Here is a 16832-nt window from a genome sequence, read left to right as displayed (position 1 = left end):
GGTCTAGGGGCGGGGCCTCCGCTTTTCACGTGACCACTGACGTCATGACTATGAAAAAAAAAACAAAATAAAAAAGCACTAAGGGCGGGGCTTTTGCTTTTCACGTGACCACTGACGTCATGCCTTCGGCAAGAAAAAAACATAAAATAAAAAAAGCGCGCTCCGCGCGCTCTTTTCGGCTGTTCATCCGCGCGCGCTCTTCTCGATCTTCTCTATCCGTTCCACTGTTTCCTCGCGACCATGAGTGATGCTCCTGAACGTCAGGAGCTCATTCTGCGACGCTATCTTAGCGACATACATGAGGAAGGAGGCTACTGGCATGGATACCTGAAATGCGAAGATGATTTAAAGAAGTTGGAGAGATCTCTAGCGGCTGGCAACGTAAAGTATGCTGTGCGGACTTCACGAGAGTTTGATGCGTCATCCAAAGGTAAGTTCCTTTCACAGTAACGGACTTCTAGCCAGTAATATATGTATGTGTACGCATGCAAGCATCACTCTATTTTTCTTTAGCCATTTAGCTGCAGCACGACAGCAGAAGGCTAGAATTAAGGCGAGCTGTGTAATGCTGTAATGTGAACTTTATACAGTACATATAAGAACAATAATTTCGCTTTTCGTTTGTAGCAAGGATTGAGCAAAATTTATTTGCGTGTGTGTGCGCGCGCGCGAGACAGAGAGAGAGAGTGTTTGTGTGTGCGTGCGCGCGTCGGGAGTCATTTATACGAACCTGATAAATGCATGCCTATTTTCAGCACGATATATGTTCTCCATGATTCATCATGGCCGAAAAATTCTTATGGATGTGCCTTTCCGGGTAGAGAGAGAAGTTGTAAAAGTCTGCATCCTCGGCGAAGAATACTGGAAGAGTGACAAAGCGGTACGTGCAAGATTTTGAAATTGGTGATGGTTATACCTAGGTGATTTTCTTTTTTTTTTTAATTCAACTAGCATTCGAAATTTGGCCTTTCACCTGTGTGCCTCTAACTGCCTGTAAATATGCACAAATCTGCGTGCATATATATATATATATATATATATATATATATATATATATATATATATATATATATATATATATATATATATATATATATATATATATATATATATATATATATATATTTCTTAGGTAAAGCGCGCGGGGAGAAAAAATAAAAAATGTGTGGCAGCAGCTCAATGATGTTAATTGCATTTATTATTACATATATATGTAGTAAAAGCGGTATTATGCATATAAATTAGTCGGCTGCAGAAATGCAGGTCACGAGAAAATAATTTTTTTCTGTTAAGTTCCGCATGTATGTCACAGCATATATGCGGGTCTACTTGTATCTGTTTGACACCAGTAATATGCATTGGTCTTCGATTCCATGACGCGTCCTGAAAAGTTTCGCCCCCGATAGTGCAACGAGAATTCGAGTTTGATGCCAGGGCATCGACCGCGCCAACATTCCATGACCATAGATAGTTAAGACCCCCAACCCTCTGCTTTTCTTTTTTCTTTTTTTTTTTTAAAGTGAGTTCTCGCCGTCGGCCGCGGGGTGCCGGATGCATTGTGTACACCGCTTCAGTTTGCTGACAGGAGCCAGGCGCCCATCAGCTTGATGGCGTAGGTGATTTCCTGTGCTCAGTGCAGGCCGTTGGCTGGCTTTCGTGGTAACTGGAAACGCGATCGAGGGGCCGCCGGTCCTAGCTGTAACTGGGCTAGCAATCAGTGTGCTGCCTTCAGCACGAGGTCAACGATCGTTCACTGCTCGGAATTCCTCGGGGGCTCCGCGCACACCTTTCCTTCCTTCACAAGCAGCCGGAATAGACGAATTCGTCGGCTGCTTGTTGATGGCCTCCGGCGTTGTTAGAGTTCGACGCGCGCGGGCTTAGTGATATATGAAACTGTCCGGCCATCATCGCGATATCGATCTTTCACACACACACACACACACACACACACACACACACACACACACATATATATATATATATATATATATATATATATATATACACACATATATATATTCAGTAAAGATCTTTGCTGCATGGTTCGAGTGGCCTTATGGTATGAAATAATCATGCAGTCAAATTGCACGCACAGGGTTTACATATCTAATACATGATGGCATATCTCAATAAGCTCGCGCTGCGTGGTAATTAATTGTCTATATACTTATTGAACTGTGTCGTTTTCTCAGAGCACTAGAATTAAACAACTTAATTCTCGATCCCCTAAATATGTATACCTTATTTTTCAGTTACCACCATTAATGTTGTCACATCCATTGAGGTCAGTTACTTGCATATATACAAAACGGCTAGAAATATCAGTTTTATTCTATGTGAAATATATATATATATATATATATATATATATATATATATATATATATATATATATTTGCGCGATCATGCACATTGGCGAGCCCGTAACACTGCGGCCCGCACACTGTGTCATCGCTGCCTTAATACTATGTTTCATACTTGTAAACGTGGCGCGGTTCAGGTGCCCGCAGAAACAATGTGTGACAGATACTGCGTCTTAACCTTCCTCTGAACCAATTATTATTATTGTTCCCCCACTTCGTTTCATTCCCAAATGTTTACTCCATTTTTATTGTCATTTACATCCTCAACGGCCCGTGGCGCCTTCCTTTAGCGTTATTCCCACGACCGCTTTGCCGATTCCCACCCGCACTGATTTTCAAAAGTTGGCTTCTCCTCGCTACTCACAAGCTCTGTGGTTAGGCCATTCTGCTGGGTGCTATTGAATCGTTTCTGGCCGGTATACATATTTTTGCCTCCGAATTACTTATTTGCCTCATGTAATTCATGTATTTGCCTCATGTAATTACATATTTGCCTCCGAGTGCCTGGTCATGGCCAGGCGCTCTTTCCTGTAACAAAATTGAGGTATGTTCACTGCAAACAAAAATAAGTCGTTTTCTGGAAGGAAAAATGAGACTGCAGATTCACTTTACTATATCTGAGCTTACTATATATATGTATGTATGTATATATATATATATATATACATATATATATGTTTGTGTGTGTGTGTGCAGTGAAAAGGTCTATTGAAAGCCACTGTAACAGTTTGTATTCTCACTGCTGACTTAGTGGTATATTTGCTTTGCATTATCTCAATAATTTAATGCAGATGCTGATTTTGTGATTTTCATGTGCATGAACAAAATTCCCTAAACCATCATCAGCTAGAGCACTTCTTTTCAATTCACCACAAGATAGTAACCATCGAATTACCCTAATTTTGTCAGTCACAACATTCTTACTGCACATTTCTTTCATAAATTAATGACTTCAACTGTTGATAATCAGTTATCAAATGATAGTTCGTAATAGTGTGTCAAAGCGCTAGGCCATGTAATACTTTGCTTTCTTTTTCATTATAAGTGCACCGACAGGATTTGTCACCGGTCTTCATGTATTCGTACAGTTTTACAAGAGGATGCAGTACTGATTTCCACAAATTGTATATACATTTCAGAGCCCGGCTCCAGAAGACTGGACAAAGGAAACCTTTGAAAAGAAACGGCTCAACATCCAAGGAACAAAAAAGAAAGGATGCCCAGCAACCTTGAGTCAGAAGTGGATTCAAGTTTTTCCTGACTTCAAGGTATATTTACAGCAATATGTACTAGACAGGCTAAAGAGCAAGATCTCTAGAACTTATCTGTATTCTTATGCTGTCCATTTGCATTCACACACTATAGTATGTGGGCCAAGTTCTGTGTCCATTATCCATTAGCATATTTACTGCGCAGAAGCCATTGCCCACTTCCACAAAGCATTTCAAGAGACAAGAGCTTTGGCCACTGAGAAGAGAATCTATGTCGCGATTGCTTGCTACTCTTCTCATTGTAACAGTTTTTTTTTGGCAGCAATCAAACAGTAAAAACTAACCATTATTCTTGTGCTCTAATTAAAGCTCGAAACATAGAATGAAATGAAAGCAAATTTTACATTTAGCTAGCAGCTCTTACAAGATGTGCATTTCTTTTGCATCAAGTAACAGTTGCAAATGGCCATGTGGCATATGCTCTACTCCCTGCACATTCCCATGTGTCCGGATGTCTGTCCATTTAAAGCCAGTTAATTGTGTGCAGCCAGCAATAGTCATTCGACCTTTAACCTTTTATTTTTAATGTATGTGAGTTCAAGCATACCACAGAGCATGCCTCTTCACTTAAGCTGCTCAGTAATTTTCTGTAGCCAAGTCGTATCCTGAAGACGTTAACTACTTGCTTGATTCACTTCTTCCCTCGCATAGCAAAACCTGGGAGATGTGCACTGGTCGCATTATCCTATGTTGTCTCCTACAATTTTTACTCATGGCTTAATTCGTAAATTGATTCCTGATAATATTTTTCTAGGTGGACATACCCCAACCGTGTGGTCGCATTAAGGCAAACGGACTAAAACCAGAAAAGATTAACAACCTCCAAGAAGCACTTCAAGAAGCAAGAGCTGTGGCCACTGAGGAGAGAGTATATGTTGCTATTGCTGACTGCTCTTCTCATTGTAATCATGGCTTCAATGAAATGGAGGGTTTCAGCCAGACTGTAGATAAGAGTTTAGTTGAGCGAATAGGTGTGCTGGTGAGGGAAGGCATCACATCTGTTTCTGACATGAAAAAGTGCCTTCATTACCATGTGCATGATGTGCTTTTTCCAGGCAAAGAGAAACCTGACAGCAGTAGCAGAGCATTTTTCCCTACTGCTAAGGGCATTAGCAACCACATCCAAAACACTCTTCGGAAAGACCGCTCAGCACTGTTGACCAAACAAATGCACTGAATCTGGTCACAAGAATTCAAAATGAGCAACCTGAAAGTTCAGTACTTTTCCGGCCATATGCTGTAAACAAGAGTGAAAGTAGTTGCATGTCTGATAATATGGAAGAGAGTGTTGCAAGTGAGTGTGAGCAGACACTGCTTTTTTGTTATCAATCAAAATTTATGAAAAATATGCTTTCAAAATATGGAAGTGCAGTTATCTGCTTAGATTCTACACACAAAACAGGTGATTATGCCCTCCCCCTTTTTCTTCTCGTTGTGAAAACACCATCAGGCTACACAACTGCTGGTGCATTTATTGTGCACTTTGAAACTGCTGCTTTCATTGCTGAAGCTTTGAATGTTTTCAGAAAATGGGCTGGTCATCTTTCACCACAATATTGGATGGTGGACTACTGTCAAGCCGAGATGAACGCCATACGGCAAACATTTCCTGAAAGTAAAATATCAATCTGTGATTTTCACAGGTGTCAGGCATGGCATAGGTGGCTCCGCAGAACAGAAAATGGTGTTTCACATCCTGGCGAAGCTCTGAACCTTATGAAACGTGTAGGCAATGCTTGTAATGCAGGTGAATTTCAAACAGCATTGGAAGAACTTATGTGTTCGGAGTATTGGAAGAACGAAAAGTTTCAACATTATTTTGAAACAGTTTGGCTTGATGTGAAGGAGCTTTGGGTTCTTTTCTACCGCCTTGAATATGATGTTGTTCTCACAACAAACAATGGCATTGAGGCGCAAAATAGAGTACTAAAGGCACACTACGTGAAAAGTGCAAGTGGGAAGCGATCTCTCACTTCCCTTGTTACTATGCTGATACATTCATACCTTCCAGACTGTGAAAAAAAATTTGTGGAAGCAGAAATGAGGCAGTCTGCACTTTACAGACAATACAGCGAGAACGTCCCCGCATACCTTCATGGACGACCTCACAACTTTATCAAGCATATGTTGAGGAGGATTGTAAATGCAGAAGAATACACACAAGCTGATATAGTTGCGTTGCCTACTGAAAGAACATTTTGTGTCCGTTCTGAGAGAAGTGGGAACATTTCTCACACTGTTGACTTTAGCAAGCCCACTTGCACTTGCCTTGACTTCCGTAAACATAAGTACCCCTGTAAACATTTCTGTGCCATTTTTAAATTTGCTGATGGGTATTCTTTTTTGTCATTGCCTCATGCCTACCTGAATGGGCCACATATTACTTTGGACCATTCTACACCAACACTTTCATCGTCCTGCAGTGATGCTGAGGCAGATGAAAACTTAACAGAAACCTCTGGGACTACAGTGTCTGAGCCAGCAGTTCGTACAGGGCCTTCAGAAATGCATAAAAAAATTGTGGAAGGTTGGGAAAAGTGCAGTTCGATCCTCTATCATTGTCATGATGAGGAAGTTCTCTCCGAAATGAATGATTTTTTTTACTATGCTTTCAGAAGGCTAGCCAGTTCTGTGCCAGAGAGTTCTGGCTTGCATGTCCGAAGTTCACCGGTAAAAGGATGTTCATCTCTGAAGCCTCTCCCTAAACGAAGGCGGCTACACGACAAATAACACCATTACAGTTATTGGCTCAGAAAGGCACAGTCGTGCCCTGTCTCTCATTTCACCAAATAATTGAGCAATTTTTTTTTTTTTTTTTTTACTGAAGAACATAGGACGATGCCTTAGTAACCTGTGATTCTGATAATGGTGCCTTGCAAAGTAACTCAGGGGACGAATTTAGACAGGCAAGATAGAATAATAGGACTAAAATTTTATATGGAGAAAATGAAAGTAACACTTAAAAGGCTAGGGTATCAAACAGGAGTTTATGATAGGTAGCAAGGACCTGGAAGTAGTTAGGAAATATGGCTTCTTACTACAGGTATAGCAACCGCCTGTCGCTTCGATGGCAGTCAAATAACTTGAAAAATAAAATTGACTTGAAGAACAATTGGCAGGTACTAGCTCTCAGATCATGAATGGCAGCTGACTAGTAGTATCCCTCAAAAAAATTAAATAGCATATATGATAGCTGTATCTTTTCGGTACTCACCAATTGGGCAGCAATAAGGAGGCTAATAAAAAGGGTTCAGCGTAACTTTTAGACAGTGCAGACAGCTTGGCATAGAAAATGATAGGTTTAGCACTAAGAGACAGGAAGTGAGCAGAGAGAGTGGCCAGGAATAAACGCGAGTTATCAATATTCTAGTCGAAACCAAGAAGAAATAAACATGATAGGGCATTTAATATTCAGGCAAGCTAGCCGATGATCGCTATAGGGTAACTGACTGGATTTCAAGAGAAGGTAAATGTCACAGAGGGAGGCAGAAAGGTGAGCAGATGAGATCAAGAAGTTTGTGAGGACTAAAGTGGGTGCAGCTGGCACAAGACATGGTTAATTTATTGAAAGTACATATATAGCATAGGCCTTTGCCCTGCTGTGGGTGCGGTCAAGGTGATGACAATGGTGTGCAAATTGAAAAACACGCATATAATACTTCCAAAAAGAAGAGTGTTTACCATGCATACTTAGTCACAAGTACTGTATACCATGTGCGGATTATCCTTTCTTTAGGCTGGTTTTTACAGACAGTGCAGGCTATATATCTGGAAATTACAGCAAGTTTCTCATGTATTTTTTATTGCATGCATAGTGCATATCTGTTTGTCTTTTAATTTCTGTGCATGGCTTCATGTTTTGTACTCTTTGTAATGAAATTGCATATTCCAATGTAAATATAATTCACATAGTAAATAAATTTGAATTTTCAATGACTTCGAAGTCTTCTCTGCATATATCATGCCGTCTTGAAGAAGAGTGAATCGATTGTTTTTACTTGCATAGAAAAGTTGATGCATGGTGTGAAAGCTACAGGTACTGTATTATCTGCTAAACTTATGAAGGCTATGGTGTTATGCTTTCAGTTCTGAGATTTTTTTTAACTATATATATCAGGCAGAAATCTCCACCAGTTAGGGTATAGTTTATGAAAAAATCCTCAGTTGGTTCCAGCTTGAGCCAGTTAGGTCTAGAATATCCCCACGAGCTTCACTAGCTGGTCAAGAGTTTTGTCCGGTTTAAAAAAAAAATTAATTGTTTAAATTACATTCAGAATGATCTAATTAGAGCAGGCATCTTTGATGAATGCTGCTGTGAGAGACATGGTAAACATTTCTTTTATAATTAGCTTATCAGCTCAGTTTAATTTTATTTATTTCTTTTTCTTAACGGTTTAATTAATATTGTTAAGTGGAAGCAAAAGCCCCGCCATATGATATTGAAGAATACATGAAACGTACCTGAGTTGTAACTAGAAGAAAATATATGATGGACAGGATCAACAGCATAAGAACGGACAAGGGGTACAAAATGAATAAATTAATTTCCCGAGAGTAAAATGGATATATATGTACGTGCCAGCTGGTGATTTCAATGACGACCGTTTTGTGCATGATCTAGGTAAGTGCCGACGAAACGCCACTTAAAGGTATCGTGCAACAACACTCACATGAAGTGCACATAATAAGTTTGTATCATCATCACTCACATTTCTATTGCCCCAGCTGTGAAGCTGAACGAGATTCGCGCGCTCTTTCGGTCAAGACATAGAAAATAAGGTAAATAAATAGCTGGACAGACTGATTATGTTCGTAAGGAATTTTAAGTACCCGCTGCTGGCTTGCCACAACAAGTGCAGGGTACACAAGCGGCCGTTATAGCTCTAAAGTAGAAGCAGCTGACGTATACCTTGGCGACGCCAGCATTGAAGGACTCTGGCGACGCTTTCCACGCGGCCGCCGCGCCGGAGTTTCTTCCCCCCCCCCCCCCCCCCGACGCTATGACGTCAGTGGTCACGTGAAAAGCGGAGGCCCCGCCCCTAGACCGATTTGCTGGACAGACTGATTATGTTCGTAAGGAATTTTAAGTACCCGCTGCTGGCTTGCCACAACAAGTGCAGGGTACACAAGCGGCCGTTATAGCTCTAAAGTAGAAGCAGCTGACGTATACCTTGGCGACGCCAGCATTGAAGGACTCTGGCGACGCTTTCCACGCGACCGCCGCGCCGGAGTTTCTTCCCCCCCCCCCCCCCCCGACGCTATGACGTCAGTGGTCACGTGAAAAGCGGAGGCCCCGCCCCTAGACCGATTTGGTGTGAATATAGCATCACCCCTTTCTAGTGGCGCGAACGGAAGGAAAATGGGCGCCTCTTGCACGCCGGACGCCACTGACCGCCGCTGGTGGCGAACACTATCATCATCATCATCTAGGACCCTAGGACCGTGTTCTCGTCCGCAAAAGGAAGGCAAGGCTTGGCGCGCCGTGCTGTCTGCACATTCTTGCGATTTTGCCCTCGAACTTTCAGTTCTGCCTTCCATCACAGCAACTAAGACATCTCAGCCCTTCAAAAGCACCATGCGATGTTCGAAATGGCCAGGAAAAAGACCAACTCGCACTGTTTTGCTCCGAGATGCCGAAGCGCGGCTATCCGAATGCTTCAGTCACCTTTGTTTGCTGCTCCGAGGGACAATAAACATCGCACAAAGTGGAAACGAAGTTTGTGAAGGCAGGAAAAGCCTCTCACAGAAACATTGGCAGTGTGTGAGCATCATTTCAAGCCGCATCTCATCCTGCTGCGTGACGCATATATATGATCAACGGCAGAAGTGAGGATATACCGCGTGAAAAGCCATCACTGGCACCTGATGCGGTGCCTATAGGAGGTATTCACTGAGGTCGTACTACCAGATGGCGCGAGCATCGTCCCGCCTCGTCCGCCATGTCGGAGGTCGCCGGTGGCATCGGCGCGCGCAGTTTCAGGTTCGTTGTCAGGTGCCCGCCGTATATTGGAATTGATCCGTAAAGTTTTATCAAGCTGGTAAATACGTCCACATCCACTTTTCTTTGTTGAGCCCTTTATGCGCATGGAGTCTGCAGCGATATTTTGATGCTCCGGGACATAACACGCTGTTCAGTGTTGCACCTAGGCTATGGTGGCTAGAAGGGGGAGGTGACGCCAACGGCGGACGGAAGCCGCTCCTCCATTTCAAGCCGGGCGTAGGTGGCGCTGTTGGCCGTAGTGCGATGCATGGTACGCGCCGCTCGCCTTGAGCCACGGTACTTGAACATACGCATGCCTGCCGTGCGTGCAACGCGTCGGCCTTTCAATGATGTTGTTGCAGGTAATGGTTTAGCTCATTAAACTCTAGTCGAACCTTATTACGGCTGACAGAATTCAATTTTAAGTCGTGGTGGTGCGGTGGTTAGGGCGTTCGACTGTTGTGGCCAAGGATGAGTGATCGCATCCCGGCCGCGGCGACCGCTTTTCACTGGAGGCGAAAAGCAAGGCGCTCGTGTGCTGTGCGATGTTAGTACAAGTTAAAGAACTCCAGGTGGTCGAAATTCCGGAGTCCTCCACTACGGTGTCTCTCATAGCCCGAGTAATTTTGGCACATGAAACCCAACAAACAAAACAATTAAAAACGATCGGTTGGTACTAAAATACTTCTGGTACGTAGAATATACGGGCGTATCTATCCTTTCAGTTTCAGTAATTAAAGGGTCTTGAATGAGTCCCGTCTGGTCGAGGTAGTGCATGTCAATAGTAGAAGACAGACCAAGAGAATGAGGGTGGAAGGATGTGTCGGCTCCGTGCGGTCGCATTTTTTTCTACAACGTTGTTTGCCCCAGGGGATAAAATAATATGTAAGAAGAAAATTAAAAGTGGTAATAAATGAAAGAAAAAAGGTTGGCTGTTCTTTGGTCGATGTTTTCCACCTCCTTCAGTTTCAAGAATACGAAGTATCAGCATTACTCCTAAAAAATGTGATTGGGGATCCAAACAAGCAAAACAAAGCATATCAAAAATTTATTGCACATCTTAGTAATAGCAATGTCAGTTCAGTTCAGTCGTTCAGTCGTGTCCGACTCTTCGTGACCCTATGGACCATGTCACGCCATGCTTTCCGGTCTCCCACTATCTTCCTAACATATCACATATAACTTCACCTGCAGCGCCTCGAGGATGCCATCTAACCATCGCGTTCGCTGCCTACCCCTTCTCCGGCGACCCTCAACCTTTCCCAACATCAAATCTTTCTAACCATCGCGTTCGCTGCCTACCCCTTCTCCGGCGACCCTCAACCTTTCCCAACATCAAATCTTTCTCCAGCGACTCCTCTCTTCTCATCAGATGACCAAAGTAGCTGAGCTTTAACTTTAGAATTTGACCCTCCAATGAGCAGTCAGGGTTTATGGTCGACAATATCGACTGAATTGATCTTCTGGCAGTCCAAGCAACTCTCAAAAGTCTCCGCCAGCACCACAATTCAAACGCGTCAAGTCTTCGGCAGTCATAATAGCAATGCACATCATAACATTCAGGGTAATTCAAAATAACAGATACATTTACACATGCTCAGTGTAATTAGAAAGAAAAAACATTAAACATTGATTACCAACACTGCATTCATCTCTTGGCACTAAGAAATGGGGAGGCAAGGATATCACTTCCCGCTAAATAAAAAAAAAAAATATTACATTCGACCTTGAATAAATATGCAACTTAGAGCACCCTCCTAAGTTTCAGCACGTTCATTCTTCCCTGCTTAGCGTTGCGCTTACAGTTCTGGGCCTTAACATAGAAGTGCTGCCTGGTAAGAACATAAAACTTGATGATTTTGCTTGGGAGGGGCATACTGTGATTTTTTTTTTTTTTTTTGCGCTGAAGTTCATTTGTTCGACGAAGTTAGGTACCCACATTAACATGTAAGCAGCGCAGCACATCTTGCCATAAACGAGAGATCACGCTGGCAGCCGCGAACAAACAGGAACGCTGTCGCACCGCACCGTCCATACACCGCGCGCGAACCTGCACACGCGCGCGATCGCGTGGCTGCATCGCCAAGCTGACCGCAGCGCCACCGCGGCCTTTAAGGCAGCACATGAACCAGAGGATCGCGCTTTCTCAGCGGATACGCCGGCGCTGGTGCCACCTCCCCTTTCTAGCCACCATACCTAGGCATCACCCGTGCAACAGCTCGACAGCAAAAGTGGCCGGTTACCCATTTCGCGAAAAACGACTTGCAGCTCGTTAAATTCGTTGTTAGCTGCCACTGAGGAAGAACACATCTTGAAAAGACAGCGAGCGCATTAAATTCCCCAATTCCAAAGCTGGCATGGCGGCGAAACGTACACTTCTAGTGGCGCTAGTTGGCAAACTGCCGAAACTTCCACAGGCGCTGTTCCAGCAGTAAAGCGAATCAATGCAGTTGCTTAATTTGAGTGACAGAAGGTCGAGAAAAAAAGCACTGTCACACACTCGCAGGATAAACGGCACACACCCAGAGAGCATGTTTTACAAATTTAGTATCGGCTACGTAGCTCTGCTTGAGATGCACATAACCCATGGAACCTAGGTTCGCAACAACACAATGTGCAGCGATAACGCTTGATAAAGTTGTAACATGTCACTTGCAAGTCGGAGGAGGTGACAGCGTTAGCTAAGCGAACAGACACGTCGCAAAGTGCTCACCTCTAAAAACGGCACGCCGGTCATTGACACCCTCACGCACGTGTGGCTCTTGGCCGCTTTCTTGCCAAAAATTAAGACAGATTCATGGCTTAGTACGTTTTAATTTCTTCACCTGTCGCAAAACTTAAGACCGCACTTCACAGGCACCGATGTCAGGGAATTCAACGCGAAGCAGTGGTCTTGTAGTACACGACACTCCTCGACGAAGTTACCGCGGTCGTACGGGCCGGTGTTTTTACAGTCAAACATTTTGTCCAGACAGTCGTTTTTTTTTTTTGTTCCACGAAGTCCACGGGTGTATCCACTCGCTCGCATGGTTTTCGCTGGCACACGGAGAAATTCTGTAAAGGCGCGAAAGCTGCTTACCCCACGGATCAGAACGAGTTGAATACTGCGGCTGGGTGCGGCGCCTACACACACGACCACGCGTATGGCGAATTCAGCGCTGGCTGCTAGCGCCCCTAGCGGATGACGTCACGTGCATACCTCCTATACACTCTTGCCGGGTTGTACGGCATATATTACCGTCAAACCCGTGAAGCCAAGGCTGGATGTGGGCAATATATTGATTTTGCAGAGAGTTGTGCTCAGTGCAGATTCTTGCTGCCTGTGTCACCAAACGATAGCCGACATATTTTATACCGCGTGTCCAAGTTAACTTCAGCAAAGGGTTAAAAATAAACCATTTAAGATAGGCCAGAGAAACCACTTGTTGACAGCCACCTGGCGCACCAGGTCTGAAGAAAAGGAAGACTTCGGGGGAAGAAAGCTTCGACTGTTTGCGTGATCTCGAATACTACCACTGGCTCAATAAAGCAGACAGCTCAGATTAAATTAAATTCAATTCTGCGTAGTCATGGTATATCCTTGGATCTCTAGCTGGCATGTTTATTTAATCATTTAATCATCCTTCATATCATACCCTACTGATGCCGTAAGACAATAAATATCGATAAAAAAAACGGTGCAGGCAATTTTTCAATTTGCAATTCTAATTTACAAAGTATTTCGTTCAAATAAATGTGATTTGCAAAGTTGGGGAGGCCCTTCTGAAACCCCCATTTCATTTATTCCCGATAAAGAAAACCTCACTTGCATAGTTTTTCCCACCTTTATAGAAAGCCTGCGAAATAAAAAAAAAATCACGTGACTGACGCATTCATGCGCTACGATCGATATTGTTGTGCTCCCAACCGTGCATGGTTTGAGTGACAGAAATTAGCTGCGGCCGTGACTCAACAGCCCAGTCTCAGCGCTATACAGGCTGATAATTTTTGTATTTCGCGGGCTTTCTTTAGAGCTTGGAAAAACGATGAGGCTTTCTTTATCGGAAATAAATGGAATGGAGGTTTTAGAAGGCGCTCTCATATTCTGCAAACACAGCTATTGTCTAAAGGCAACAGTTAGTCAATTAAAAAAATAAATACTAATTACTTAACTTCAAAATAAAACATTGCCTGGGGTGAGCCAGTTGGCTGGAAGCTGTATACAATTGTGGTCTCTCTATCCTACCTCAAATACTACCTCAAACTAACTGTGAGGAAGGCTTTAATCTTTTTCTGAAAAGAAAAAAGATGTCACATGTATTAAACTTGGCTAATTTTACTAATTTTAAAGACAACAGAGGCCTTTTGTACCCTTCAAGAGATACCAGTTTGTGGCTGACCTTGAGAATGTGTTTACAACCTGCTTCAGTCTAAATTCAAGCAGACAGCTTGTACACAGTATATGCTACTGGCCAAGCAAACCTGCTAACTTGGGTGCTCTGACCACTGTCAAATTGGTGCAGCTGAAATCACTGCTATAAGTACCCGCATGCACTTTTTCACAAAATGCATTAACTAGCGCAATGTCAAGCTTCAAAGCACCTGAAGATGAGCAGATGGATGCTCTTAGGACTGTTTGTGTAGTCAATAATTTCACAAAACAACTCATTGTTAGGACTGTTTGTGTAGTCAATAATTTCACAAAACAACTCATTGTTGATGGCTTGTGTCCCATGCAAATAAAATAAAACAGCAGTGGAGAAGCCTTATGAACTACCTAAATAAAACTGCTCTGCCCTCCTAATGTATGTATTTTTGGCATAAATGTTATGCATATGAGATGAGGATTTTAATTAGCACCTGGCTTACAGCGATGGTTTATAGTAGATATTGCTGCTGTGAACAGAGAATAATGGTAAACCACAGAATATCTCCGGAGAGCTCGTTTCAAAAAACGTTTTTTTTTGTTTTTTTTGTGACCACTATCTGTCAAAAAACAACATCCTGAAGTGAACAAGAGAATATCCACAGAATATCGTCGGATGGCTCGTTTAAAAAACGTAGTTTTTTTTTTTCGTGACCACTTTCTGTCATTAAACAACATCCTGAAACTGCCCCTCACTTTTTCATTTGGTAAATTTGCTAATGCTACGCAGATCTCACGCTAAAGTCAGTATTTCCTGGTTACCAGTGCATACCGAACAGCGCAGTTTACTATCCATCCTTATTTGGCTAAAGGAAAGTTACTGCGACGCGCGAAGCTGAACAGAGATGTGAGAATCCGTGCATGCGCACAGTGCCTGGCCACTCTACTACCAGTCTGCTGCTGACAGTTGAGTTTTCTCTTTAATAAAGCGGGCTCTGCGGGGCTCAGAAAGTTACATAAGTACAGAACTCATCACGCATGAGCCGTAGCAGACGCCAGCGAAATAAGAGCGCTTTCGCACTAGTGCAGCCGTGAAAAAAACAGTAATTTCCAATGAAAAGCCAAACTTCTGACATAGGTGGAGGTCTACATACATCAGCACAGGGAAAAATAAGCACTTATTACTATATATACGCGCAAAAGTATCGATACTATGTCGCACTATTGCAAGAAAGCATTGAAAAGTTGACTAGAAGATGTTGCAGTTGCGCTACCTGGCGGCGTCAATGAGAAACGGCGTGCCCCAGCGGCGTCGTTCGCGCCACTAGAAAGTATTCTAGTTCACTATACTAGCCAGTGGGTGCGTTCCAATACCCCCTCGTAGAACCTGAACTTGCAGAGAGCCGGCTCCGTGAACTGCGCATGCGCGCCCAGAAACAAAGTGGAAAGGAGGATGCGTTGATTTTCTCGACGGATGTGACGTCAAACAACTTTTAGTATTTGCTTTTTTCTGGAAATAAGCCTCAAACCCAGATGCCAATTACCCCGTTTCGAGCCACAGTATGGTGGCTAGAAGGGGGAGGTGGCGCCAGCGCCGGCGTATCCGCCCAGAAAGCGCGATCCTCTGGTTCATGCGCTGCCGCGAAGGCCGCGGTGGCGCTGCGGTCAGCTTGGCGATGCAGCCACGCGATCGCGCGCGTGTGCAGGTTCGCGCGCGGTGTATGGACGGTGCGGCAGCGTTCCTGTTTGTTCGCGGCTGCCAGCGTGATCTCTCGTTTATGGCAAGATGTGTTGCGCTGCTCACATGTTAATGTGAGGGCCTAACTTCGCCGAACAGATGAACTCCAGCGCAAAAAAAAAAAAAAAAAAATCACAGTATGTCCCTCCCAAGCAAAATTATCAAATTTTATGTTCTTACCAGGCAGCACTTCTATGTTAAGGCGCAGAACTGTAAGCGCAACGCTAAGCAGGGAAGAATGAAAGTGCCGAAACTTAAGAGGGTGCTCTAAGCTGCATATTTATTCAAGGTCGAATGTAATATATTTTTTTTTTATTTAGCGGGAAGAGATATCCTTGCTCCCCATTTCTTAGTGCCAATTAAGCGATGCATGCAGTGTTGATAATCAATGTCTAATGTTTTTTTTTCTTTCTAATTACACAGAAGCATGTGTAAATGTATCTGTTATTTTGAATTACCCTGAATGTTATTATGAGCAGTACATTGCTATTACTACGATATGCAATAAATGCTTGCTATGCTTTGATTTGCTTGTTTGGATCCCCAATCACATTTTTTAGGAGTAATGCTGATGCTTCGTATCCTTGAAACTGAAGGAGGTGGAAAACATCGACCAAAGAACAGCCAACCTTTTTTCTTTCATTTATTACCCCTTTTAATTTTCTTCTTACATATTATTTTATGCCTTGGGGCAAACAACGTTGTGGGAAAAAAATGCGACCGCACGGAGCCGAAACATTCTTCCATCCTCATTCTTTTGAAAGAGTGCGTTGTTGGGCGAGTCGGTCAGACATATCTTCAAGGTATACTGCGCGCACACAAAACAAGGAGGAGAAAGGTACACAACAAGCGCAGGTGTTGCGCTTGTAGTGTACCAAATTTCTCGTCTTTGTTTTGTGTGTGCGCAGTATACCTTGAAGACTCATTATCTTGGTCTGTCTTCTACTTTCGACATGCACTATCTCGATCCGACGGGACTCATTCAAGACCCTCCAATTCCTGGAACTGAAATGATAGATACGCCCGTATTCTACGCACCAGAAGTATTGGAGTACCAACCGATCGATTTTAATCGTTTTGTTTGTTGGGTTTCATGTGCCAAAATTACTCGGGCTATGAGAGACACCGTAGTGGA

The 16832-nt window shown here is 43.3% G+C and overlaps 1 pseudogene; it reads left to right on the top strand.

Moving 5' to 3' along the window:
- The first annotated feature begins 240 nt into the window (after positions 1 to 240).
- LOC146181240 (uncharacterized) lies at positions 241 to 5345 on the top strand (annotated as a pseudogene).
- Positions 5346 to 16832: the final 11487 nt, after the last annotated feature.

The sequence above is a fragment of the Amblyomma maculatum genome, chromosome 8, assembly GCF_055883805.1.
Source record: "Amblyomma maculatum isolate TAMU_Amacu chromosome 8, ASM5588380v1, whole genome shotgun sequence".
Taxonomy (NCBI): Eukaryota; Metazoa; Arthropoda; class Arachnida; order Ixodida; family Ixodidae; genus Amblyomma; species Amblyomma maculatum.
Note: the sequence above shows the minus strand (reverse complement) of the source record. Positions and strands in the feature narration are given on the sequence as shown.